The 10920-nt window shown below is 39.4% G+C and overlaps 1 protein-coding gene across 2 annotated transcripts in view; it reads right to left on the bottom strand.

Moving 5' to 3' along the window:
• The window catches only part of TTBK2 (tau tubulin kinase 2), an 81176-nt gene extending 70548 nt beyond the window's left edge, over positions 1 to 10628 (bottom strand). Inside the window, exon 1 of one of the 2 annotated variants that reach the window (XM_072429076.1) lies at positions 10345 to 10628. The gene's annotated coding sequence lies outside the window, so the exon portion shown is untranslated. The remainder of the gene's footprint in view (positions 1 to 10344) is intronic. The other variant, XM_072429077.1, reaches the window with a different exon arrangement.
• Between the last annotated feature and the right edge of the window lie 292 nt (positions 10629 to 10920).

Genomic DNA, 10920 nt, shown 5'->3' with positions numbered 1-10920 from the left:
TCTAAGATATAACCATTTCTCTTGTTCTTTCAGTTTTATTGGAAACAGCTGCAAGTGGAAGACAAGATTTTGTGTTTTCTCCAGTCAGACACAGAGGTAACATAACAGAAGGCTATGAAGCAGTAGTAAGCTTTGTAATAAAAATTAAAACATAAAACATAAAAATAGACAAAATCCAGCGTGCTGCAGCTTATAAAGCTATAATCAATATGCCAGATACTATAAATGTATTGATTATAGCCTATAAAAGGACCCATTTCATTTGTTGCCTCTTGATTTGGAAGAAAACAGAACATTGTAATGCTGCAGGAAAAGGTAAGCAGTCTTATTATATAAGACAATGGAAAGTGCACATCGCTTTCACTTATGCCAAATAGCACATTAGTGAAATGGACAGCCTTTGCCATTTGTGTAACTGAAATGATATCAGATGGAAAGTAATTTGATCTTACTGCAAAGAGAGGAGTTTCTGTGGTTGAGCTCAGCAAAGCTGTTGGAAGTATCCATACCGCTTCCATACAAATACAGCATCCTTCCAAGGTTGCCTGAATCAATATCAATGTCACAAGTGAATCTTCATCGCTAGCTTAAGCTTATTCACAGCATCGTCACTGTCGACTTAGAACTCACAGTACGTCATTACAGGTCCTTCTGCAGCAACTTATGAGTCACAGCTCCCAATTCTCTGATTAAAAAGCTACATTTTCTATGCTTTCATTTTTTTTCTGATAGACTGAGAGTCTGCTTTTTGCTTGAATCCTAAATACTCCAAGAGAAAGCTCTCCCTCTCCCATAATTTTCAACAATGTTCCTGTTCAAATAAATAGCTCAGGGGAAGGAGTGGGAAAATAAAGGTCACAGTAGGTGAGCGGCCCCAAAAGTAGAACTGTAGAAATCTAATTGATGCAAAAAAAAAAAAAAAAACTTTCAGGTGTTTTTACTGTTCAGCAAAGATTAAAATACTAGTTTTAGGAAGACTGACCCCTTAAAGTGGAACTAAGGTCATTACAAGGTGGAGCCATCTGCCTCCTCTTCTTTTTCCCAAAGATGATCTTCTGCCATCTTGATTGGCTGTGCTGGCATAACTTACTCCTGCAGCCTGTTCAAGGAGTTCATTTACCCCCTGCACATGCAAGGGAAGCGGAGATTGCTGGGTTTTCCTGACAACCAAAGTGGACACTGCGCATGCACAGCTCAGTTATCTGCCCAGAAACCCTTAGCGATCAAGCAGGTAAGAACATTATTGCAGAAGGGACATCGCCTGTCCCTTTCTGCTATAATACCCTGCTTGATCAGGCGTTTGTAAAAATGTAACTTTCACTTTAAATTGCATGTTTTGTATTCCCCCCTTTTTGATAGCACGACGAAGGTTTAGGACCTCTGTTGGGTTTGTACTGCCTTGATATTTTTCCTTGTTTATGTCCTAATGACAACAATTTTATCAAGCAGAAAGTGTGGGAACAAAATCGGTAACAGGCACAGACAGCAATAAAAATCTGAAGCCCGTCCGGCCTTTACTACAGACACCGCATTTTTGTTTTTGTCTGCATTGCTGTCAAATGAAGCGACTGTCATTGGAACAGAAAATGATGGGAGCGCGCTGGTTAGGGATACAAAATTAATAGGCGTTTTAATCCTTCCCTAAATTGTTAAAAACCGTGGAGCAATTGTGGCTTCACATTTGCATTAGGGGAACTATACATTCCTATTATAACTATATTATCCTGGTCATTGTTTTCCCCTAAAACACATTCTCATCTCAAGGCTGATCTAAGTCATTAGTAATAAAACTAACCTGTTATTCCCATAAACCAGATAACTTGCAATAACTTTTCTAACCTCCACATTAGCCTAATAGTGTTTATTACGCCTAAATGAGAAAAAAGTATACTTGGAAATGTATTATGTTTAAAGTGAAGTGATCTGTAACATGTACTACAAAAAAACAAGCATATAATATATATGAGGATGCTTTGCTTCAATTACAACACATCTGCTTACTACGAAAGAAGAAGAAATACTCTAAATATACTGGAGTCTTGCTTGTTAATATAGATACAAGTTCTTGCACAAAAGTAATAAACAGATAAAAGTGGAAGAAGAGTCTGCCAACCCAATGAAACAATGCATGTCCTATCCTGATATCTTATCTCACCATTGTGAGATAAGATATCATCTCCAGCACATAGAATTCAAATGTGGACTATGTCAAATGCATATGACATGTTTGTCCCAACAGAATCTAATTGTAATGGTTTTAGTTTACCTACAAAAAAAAAATGTTTATTTTTAAAGCCCGCACCATTCAAAGGGGAACGTGCATTCCTCAGGCAGCACTGATCGAAGATTGGTCCAATGCATCACAGCTAGTGATTCAATGTATATAAGGCATATTAGTTCTATAAAAGATGTGGTTTTCGATACCAATATTAGACTTGGAATATACAGGAGTTCAATCATTAGTGGATGCCCAATGGTGGACCCAGAAAACTACCAGGAAAAGATGGCAGCAGTTGTGAAAAGGTGAACATGAACCCCACATTGGTGGAGGGGGGTGAGTGTGCAATATTGTAAAAACGTGCAGCACATACACACTGTAAACTGTAGTGTGAGCTCCCCACCAAATTCTGGATAAGATTGAGTACTGACCGTAGAGTATGGTTGCCATTTGCAGATTTTTTGCAGCAGCTAGAGCAGGGATTGGGGTTGCAAACTGCCATGGAGACCACAAACAAAGCCTTTCTGCAATGTAATCAGCTTAAGTTCTATATACAGAGAGTAAGAGCAGAAAAAAGGAGAGGTGCTGAACCAAGCTATTTAGAGATAAATATATTTATTGCTCTCTTTACTTGCTAGCTTATTTATGCAGTACACAAAGCCATGGTTTATCTTTCAATTCAAGCTGGCATTTTTAGCACAATACTTTTTATATATGTAGACAGGTTACTTCAAAGAGAAGTTTTCCTCATAGTACACAATTCCTACACTGCACCAACCCTGACAATGTACAAGTAGCAAGGTAGAGAAACAACTTTGACATTCACATACTTTATGGAATATTATACATAGATTTGCAGCACTGGGTCCCAATTTCCAATCTCAGCCAAAACACGATCAGTGGAGTTTGTATATGGTCCCCATGTTTGTATGTTTTTGGGTTGTAACAACAAACAGAGTGTCAGAGGGAACCCATGGAGTTAGGTTTATTGACTCCTCCTACCCAAAAAAAAAAAATATCTAAACCAAAGCACAGATGGCTAATTATATTGCAATTTAGCAGCTATTAGATTTGGAGGCTGTATTTTTATCTATGTATTATAAATTTTCCCCAATTTATTTTCTTTTTGTGACCCTGACAATCACAGAATTCGGCCATTGGTTGACAATACTCATCGGCTGAACTATCTGTAGAGAAGCCACGGTATTATCCTAGGGCAGAAGTAGATGAGGACTACAGAACACCTTCTCCTTTTCTCATCTCCATGATTTAAGAGTATGAATCCTACAGTTCACAGTTGACCTTGCCAGAAAAATAAGACTTTTTTAGCTGCCACTTCACAGGATCTAGACATCTCTATGTCTATAATAAATAGGCCAAAATGAAAAATGAAGCAAAGTTTATTATTAGGGTTTACATACACATTAAGACTGACATAGCTGTGTAGGAACAACATTTCCATATGCATCTGTGTCACAGCTGACTGCAAGGAACTTTGATGTGAAGTATACTCTAAAATAAAGTAATAAATCTGTAACACAGAAGACACATGCAAATAGTTTATGCTAAAAGGGAGCTTGACCAAATTAAATGTTTTTATCGTATATGTAAAAAAAAAAAAAAAAAACTATTAGATCCCCTGATTGCCATTGGTGACTTCCTTGGACATTTAAGCTCATGCGTTTTCTTGATGACTGCTGAATTCAGAACAAGAGTAGAGGGGATCCTGGAACCCTTCCAAATCTTCTAGTGTCAACAAAAGACTATCCACCTTTTCAGGTATAGCTTTTTCTTGATATTTGTATTTTTGAGTAGGAAAACATCTATTAATTGTACAGCATCGCATAATATGTTGGCCCTAAAGAAATCCTGTTTATTAATAATATTATTCAAACTGAAACATGTATAGAAATGAAAAAAAAAAAAAATACTAAACAAAAGATCTGAGCTCTTTTCCTCCCAATTTAGGAACACAAAAGAGTCTTGACTTCTTGACCACAGTTTAAAAGCTGAACTAGACCCGTGATTACTCACCTGTTTGCTTCTTGAAGACCACCCTTTTCCATCTTGATTGGCTGTTCCAGGATGATGTAACTCCCACGTGCATTCATTCCTGGAACGTTCAGGGAAGGCTAGGATTGCCAGGTTTCTCTGGCAACCAACACTGAGCTACACATGCGCAGCTCAGCAAAATTGGACAGCTGGGCGGCAATCGGGAAGGTAAGAGCCGGTAATGCATAAGGGGCATCACCTGTCTCTTTCTGCAATAACCACCTGCCTGACTGCCCATGGTAAATGTGGGACTTTAGTTCCCTTCAAATAAAACCCCTTGCTTCAATATGTACATTTACAATGCAAGTCAGCTTCAGCTTTTAGTCTCCACTTAGTCACTTAGAGCTAGCATTTCAATCTCAGAGTGACTTATCAGTTGATAATATAAGGTGCCCATAATGTTCTATACCTCGTAACAACCATTGAGCTGTAAAGATTGTTTTTGCTACTTTAGGACTCAAGTGTGATATTCTGACTCCTCTTGTATTCCTGGGTTTCCTTTGGGTCTGTCCTTTCCCATGTTAAGGCACTTTACGAAAAAATCACAGACCTCATCTCAGCAGTCCGTAGGAGGGATGCCAATACAACATCTTTATACACAATCACCATGAGCCAATGATTACAAATCTCTATAGGAATTATTAGAATGTAAATGTTGCACAGTAAACAAGCAACAGTTAGGAGTTCCTGTTGTAATCACATGTAAACTATTTCCTAAAAGTAGCTTGCCAGCTAGGATTTCAAGCCCTGCAATCTTTAAATGCCATGCCCCTTCCTTAAGTTGAACAATTTCACTTTTATAATTTGTACATTTTCACTTTTATAGTTTGAACATTTTCACTTTTATAATTTGAACAATTTCACTTTTATAATTTTTTATATATAAACTAATCTAAATTGGAGGTCTTCCCACTTAAAAAAAAAAATCTTATAAAATATAAAATGCACCAGTTAAAACAGTGGGCCTGATTTATTAAAGCTCTCCAAGGCCGGAAAAGATACACTTTTATCAGTTGATCTACCAAACCTAGAATGGATTTGGTCCAGGATTCAAAACATTTTCTAACAAATGACTTTGAAGAAATCCATTACAGGTTTGCTGGATCACCCAGCTTCACTGATGAAAGTGTAAATTCTCCAGCCTTGGAAAGCTTTAATAAATGGAGCCCATTATGTAAAACGCTTACCTATACTGTCTACCATGACCATTTCCTTCTTCGAGTCACACAATTCTAAAGCTATATTGCCTTAAAACTTTCGACTAAGCTGTTTTAATGTTCCCTGAGGAGAACTACATAATCTCTGCTAGCAAACTATCATGGTTTAATCCACATTTAAGAGTTTGTCCATTGAGGGGATCTATATGCTGATGGTGCTTTAATCCTTAGTGTAAGCAGGACTTTAAGTTTTACATACTATATAGCTAATATTTTAGGATTAAAACACGCTGCGGAAAAGCAGTTTGGTTTACAAAATATTTTAAAACTTAACCAAAAAAAAAAAAGAAAAAAGAGAGAGCTGAAATGTCTTTAAAGTGAGTGTTGCAGATGTGGATACATTTTCACATTCCCTTTAAACCTATGCTACTCCCTTTAGCCTCTACAAGCAATACAAGCAAACGAAACACAGAGTATAAATGACACTGGATGTGGGGGACCATCTGCCTCCTACCTACCTTATCAGAGTATCTTTAAAAAAAAATGAGCTATGCAGATATGGTCGACAGAATACCTGGGAATACCAGCTTCCCCTGCACAAGCCAGGTGCATAGAAGTTATGTCTTCCCAGCCTGCCACTCAATACTGCCCAAGATTGGAGGAAGGAAGTGAAAAAAGTAGGATGGCGGTGCTCTGCAGCAGAACAGGGACAGGTTAGCACTGCAGCTTTAAGAATAAAGTTTACACAAAGTTATCATCTTTTTGATCCTGAAAGCAAGAAGGAGTATCAGAGGAACAAATAGTTAGTGAGAGTGTCTGGCTGGGGAGGAAACAGAGGGGGGGACTTAAAGACAAACTAAATTGAAAAAAAAAAAATACAGGTACCTTCAATGCCACAGGGCAGTACAATCCATCCTGGGTTGTCTTACATCTTCTCCCTACGCCACCCGACCCAGGCGTGGGATAGGGTGAAATAGGATGGAAAAAAAACTTGCCAATTTCACTGTGAATGGGTGAGATCGCCAGAAGGAGCAACCAGGAGCCTCCCTGGATGCGTGACATAAGTATCTCAGGAGGCTTTGTGCTCCCATTCATCGAGATCGAAAATTATGGGCAGTGCTGCAACCTTTTAAAAAAAAAAAAAAAATATGGTTGTTGCACTTAAAAAAAAGAAAAACAGAATGTTTACTTAACATAAAAGGGTCGTCTACCCTTTTATGTAAAGTGAAAATTCTGAGTTTAGGTGCGCTTTAAGAGAACCTGCTATTCTCTGATAATGAAAATATAATGTCTTCATTGAAAAACAAAATGGGGGCGGGGGGATAAAGGAAATGCACATACTTCTACTCCTAACCTACCCATGGAGGGAGTCTTTAATTACCATTTTAAAACGATAGTCTCCTGTAAAAATTACCTCTAGAGGACTACCTACAACACAGAAAATTCATATAGATTTTTTTAAAAATGGATACAATGAGGATTAAAGGCTACATCTTGCACTTTGATGGGCCCAGTCATGCTCTGATTCTCTTCTCAGGTTTTCAGATTTATTTCCCTTTTCACCTCTATAGCTACCCATTTCTTATGACCTAGTAGTAGCATATAATCTGTAAAATAATTACATAATCATAACAACAAAATATATTAGACTTTTTTTTTCCCTGTTCTTCTACTCAAACGTGAAATAGGTAGGAGAGTTTTCATCTGAAAAAATAACACAGGATTTAAGCTGTTCACAATGTAAAGTAAAGTAACATTCCACTTGGACATTTTTAACTTCTAAGCAGCAGCTCGGACATCTTCAACATTACAGAATAAGTCCATCTGAATTTTGGATTATATTTTTCTAACCAACCAGTTTAGGAGAATATGGGAATAAAAGGGGAATTATTGCACATGTACCCTTTTAGTGTGTCAACTTTCTGCTGTCATAGGTGAGGTGGGTAGACTGACTGCCAACATACCACAGAGCAAACTTTGAGTGAGGTCAAAACTGCAAAAATGAAGTTATTGCACAATGCATAAATGTAGGTAAGAATATTTTTGTACCCCTTGATCTCTGGAATCGAATAAATGAAATGATTAGAAAAAAATAATAATTGACTTTACTATAAGCTGTAATATAACTCAGGTGGCTCTATTTATAAAACAGGGAATCAGGCAGACATTCACTTAAGGGAATCTTCCAGGTCCATGTTTTTCAATGAAAGACATAAGACAAAAATATCGGACTTGCTTGTACTCCCAGCAGCAAGGGTAGCTCAAAACGGCGAGCAGCCCATAGGTAGACAAGATTTTGGTCATCAGAAGGACTGTTTTACACATTTCTTTTCACCTAACTGGATAATTCAGATGAATGATCACATAATTATTAGCAAAGATGTTCCTTTTAGTTCGTAGATAAGCCTCAATGTGCCTCCTTTATTTTGCTAAAAAAACAAATAAAAAGCCTTCAGTTAATAGAGCCAACTGCCCTGGCGCCAAAAACGATGGAATACTACAGATTTCTGATGTGGGTAGAAATTTCTTGGATGTGTCTGTAATATTATCTTGCTTTCCGATACACAACGTACTCCAATGTCTGCAGAAATCTGACTCACATCTCCTAACATCCGCTACCTGCCAGCATCCAATAATTTGTTGTGCCATAATTTAGTCTCAGGCCCGTTATTTGGAATAATTGGGCTGTTCCCCATTTCAGCAGATCTGTGTAATTTTTATGATGAACATTTTCTAACAAATACATGAAGATAACTGTGCAGATCAATATCAGCTCAAACTACAAAGATCATCGATTCCCTGAAAGAACAGATGCTACATTTACAAAGCATACAGACATCAAATTACTTGGCAACCGTGCAGGCTCAAAGGGTGGCCGAAAATCGGTAGACATCTCACCATGAATGGCCGGTCTTAGAAGTGCTCGTTAGTCCTAATGGCTGGTCCCTATAAACTAGCCAATTATTACAAGTGATATACCCATGCCAAGCCATGGTCAGAATTAACGAGGCTGACTTACTGAAAACTGATCAAAGTGAAGAACACTCAATCTCCTTCCTTGTTTCAGATTTCCGACTGCAAGTCAGAGAACGACAGCAAGATGTGATTGGCGGCTACCAACTGTCCTGCTCTAGCTACGATTTATTTGTCATTTATTATTTATAATTTCTAAAGTTTTTTTTTTTTGCTCTAGTGAACTTGTCATGATCTGTAGAATGATAAAGAAATAAATTGTCAGAGCAATATGAAGGTCAAAAACTACTTCCCTACAGATGGCAGGAACACACACGTTATACAAAGCATGCCTGATGGCCTTATTCAAAGCAACCACTGAATAGTTTACCATTCAATCTGATCTCCACCTTGCTTAGGAAAATGTGCTCACAGCAAAGTACAAAGAGATTTCTCTCTGTGTGCAGAGAAGGTGACAGCTCTGTGTACAGGGGATGCTCAGCTAACCTTGTGCCAGCTCCTGTACACACCCTGAATAATAGAAATAATCACTGTTGTTCTCCGCAGAGCCCCAGCAATGACAGATCCAAGCTCATAATGTATAGATTGAGCCATTTCCGCCATCACAGCACTCGGAGAAGTGTTTATTCCATGCTGATCAGGCACACAGAGAAGCACAGGGGTTAATTACGCTCTGCAATAAGGAGGGGATTGCTAAGCAATGTGCTGGGAAAGTCTGCAGAGCTGGAGACAAGGAAAGCTTCCAGAGGCCTGCAATCATACAATGGCAGACCCTAGAGAAGAGCTCAATAGCATAAGATAAAATATTCTTTATATTTCATACACACAATGCAACAAGACATCTGTCATCAGGACCAAATTCATGAGAATTATGAACATACATTTAAAGGCATCAATGCTACAAGTCTCCTGTGGGTGGACATATAAATGGTAACATGAACTGGAATATAAATGGTAACATTGTAGCAATCCACCATTGTTCTGTTATCATATGAATGGCTCTCATTGGTCAGTTATAATAATAAAAATGTCAAATCTGCCAATTGTGATAGGCCAGAATCACACAGCCAGTCTGCATTACTGCCATTAATATTATATGATAGATAGATAGATAGATAGATAGATAGATAATGGAATAGAGAGATCATCTAATACAGCCACACAGTGCAACCTTTAGGGAGCGAAAAGACAAAATTGATGGACGGCTCACGGCTTTCACTTTCCCAAAATTGGGTGCACCGGGCAATTATAAAAGCGGGGCCTTCATCCTGAATGACAAGACAATCTGCTATACCATGGGGACTCTCCGGTCCATGGGGGGGGTCTATTCCTAATGTGATCTTCAGTAATGACAGGGGAGGAGGGGGAAGCCTTCACAACAATAAAGAAATCGCAGATTGTAGGGCCCCTCCCTACTACGTGTGTGTATGTGTGTATACAAGACATTTGGTTGCAGAGATTTTCTACACAAATAAATAAATGGAGAATATTGCACGTACCTGTATACCTGCCCACTATCTATCTTTATAAACATACACATACTACACACACACACAATATATATACACACACAATGATGTATATCTGATGCACACAGCCAATGGTGACATCCAATAAATGATGGGCGCCTATAGACGGCGTGTCCCGGCCACCATACATGAGTTGATTTTTGCAAGCGATGAGCCAGATTGAAGTAGGGATCAGGTACAGGAAACAATACAAAATGAGCACAATGCCCCAGAGATTTTTTTTTTTTTTGTACATATTTGATCTATTTTGTCCCTATAATCCCCCCGTAATATAATAGAAGGGCTCCATAGGGCGTCATATCAGGGATGAATGCCAGTCTATGGGCAGGCTTGGCATTATGATGCTGGGTATGCATAGGCATTCCAATGTGTCTTGGCATGCTGGGACTTGTGGTGTTTCTCATGACAGACTTACCTCCACAACTAGCAGGAGCCGGAGGCTGACACTCCGTGCAGCCCTCAAGCAACCAGAATGGGAGAAGCTTTACCACAAGATGGGTGTTGAGGTCACCTCTATCCCCCAGTCGCGGTCCAATAACGCACAGCCATGCCGGTAAGAAAGCGAAGCTTTTAACCCCCGCCGGTAGCGCCGTGCCTCGGCAGTTCCTTCACAACACTCCCCCGGTCACCGGCTGCTCCCCCCACTCTCCATCACTGCAGCACCATCAACGTCACAAGCTACCTTACCAACACAAGCAACAACCTAGCATGCTAGACATGGCCCTGCCCATACACAAGGAGCAGCCCCTCCTATTAGCTATTCTGATTGGTCAAAACCCAGAGTCAGCAGAAAGAGCCCATGCTACCCATACAGGGAAGGGGCGGTGCTGGGTTACGCCTCTTACAAGCCCCTCCCTGGCACTCCTAGCGAATGCGGTTACCTGGGAGAAGCGTCACAATGCTATTGCGCTTGCGCAGTGTGCAGAACGCCGGTGATGGAAGAAAGGCTTGTAGGCAGTGCATGCTCATGTGCGCGCCCCCGTGCACCCTT

This window comes from Pyxicephalus adspersus, chromosome 12, assembly GCF_032062135.1.
Source record: "Pyxicephalus adspersus chromosome 12, UCB_Pads_2.0, whole genome shotgun sequence".
NCBI lineage: Eukaryota > Metazoa > Chordata > Amphibia > Anura > Pyxicephalidae > Pyxicephalus > Pyxicephalus adspersus.
This window is presented reverse-complemented; position numbering and strand designations above follow the sequence as displayed.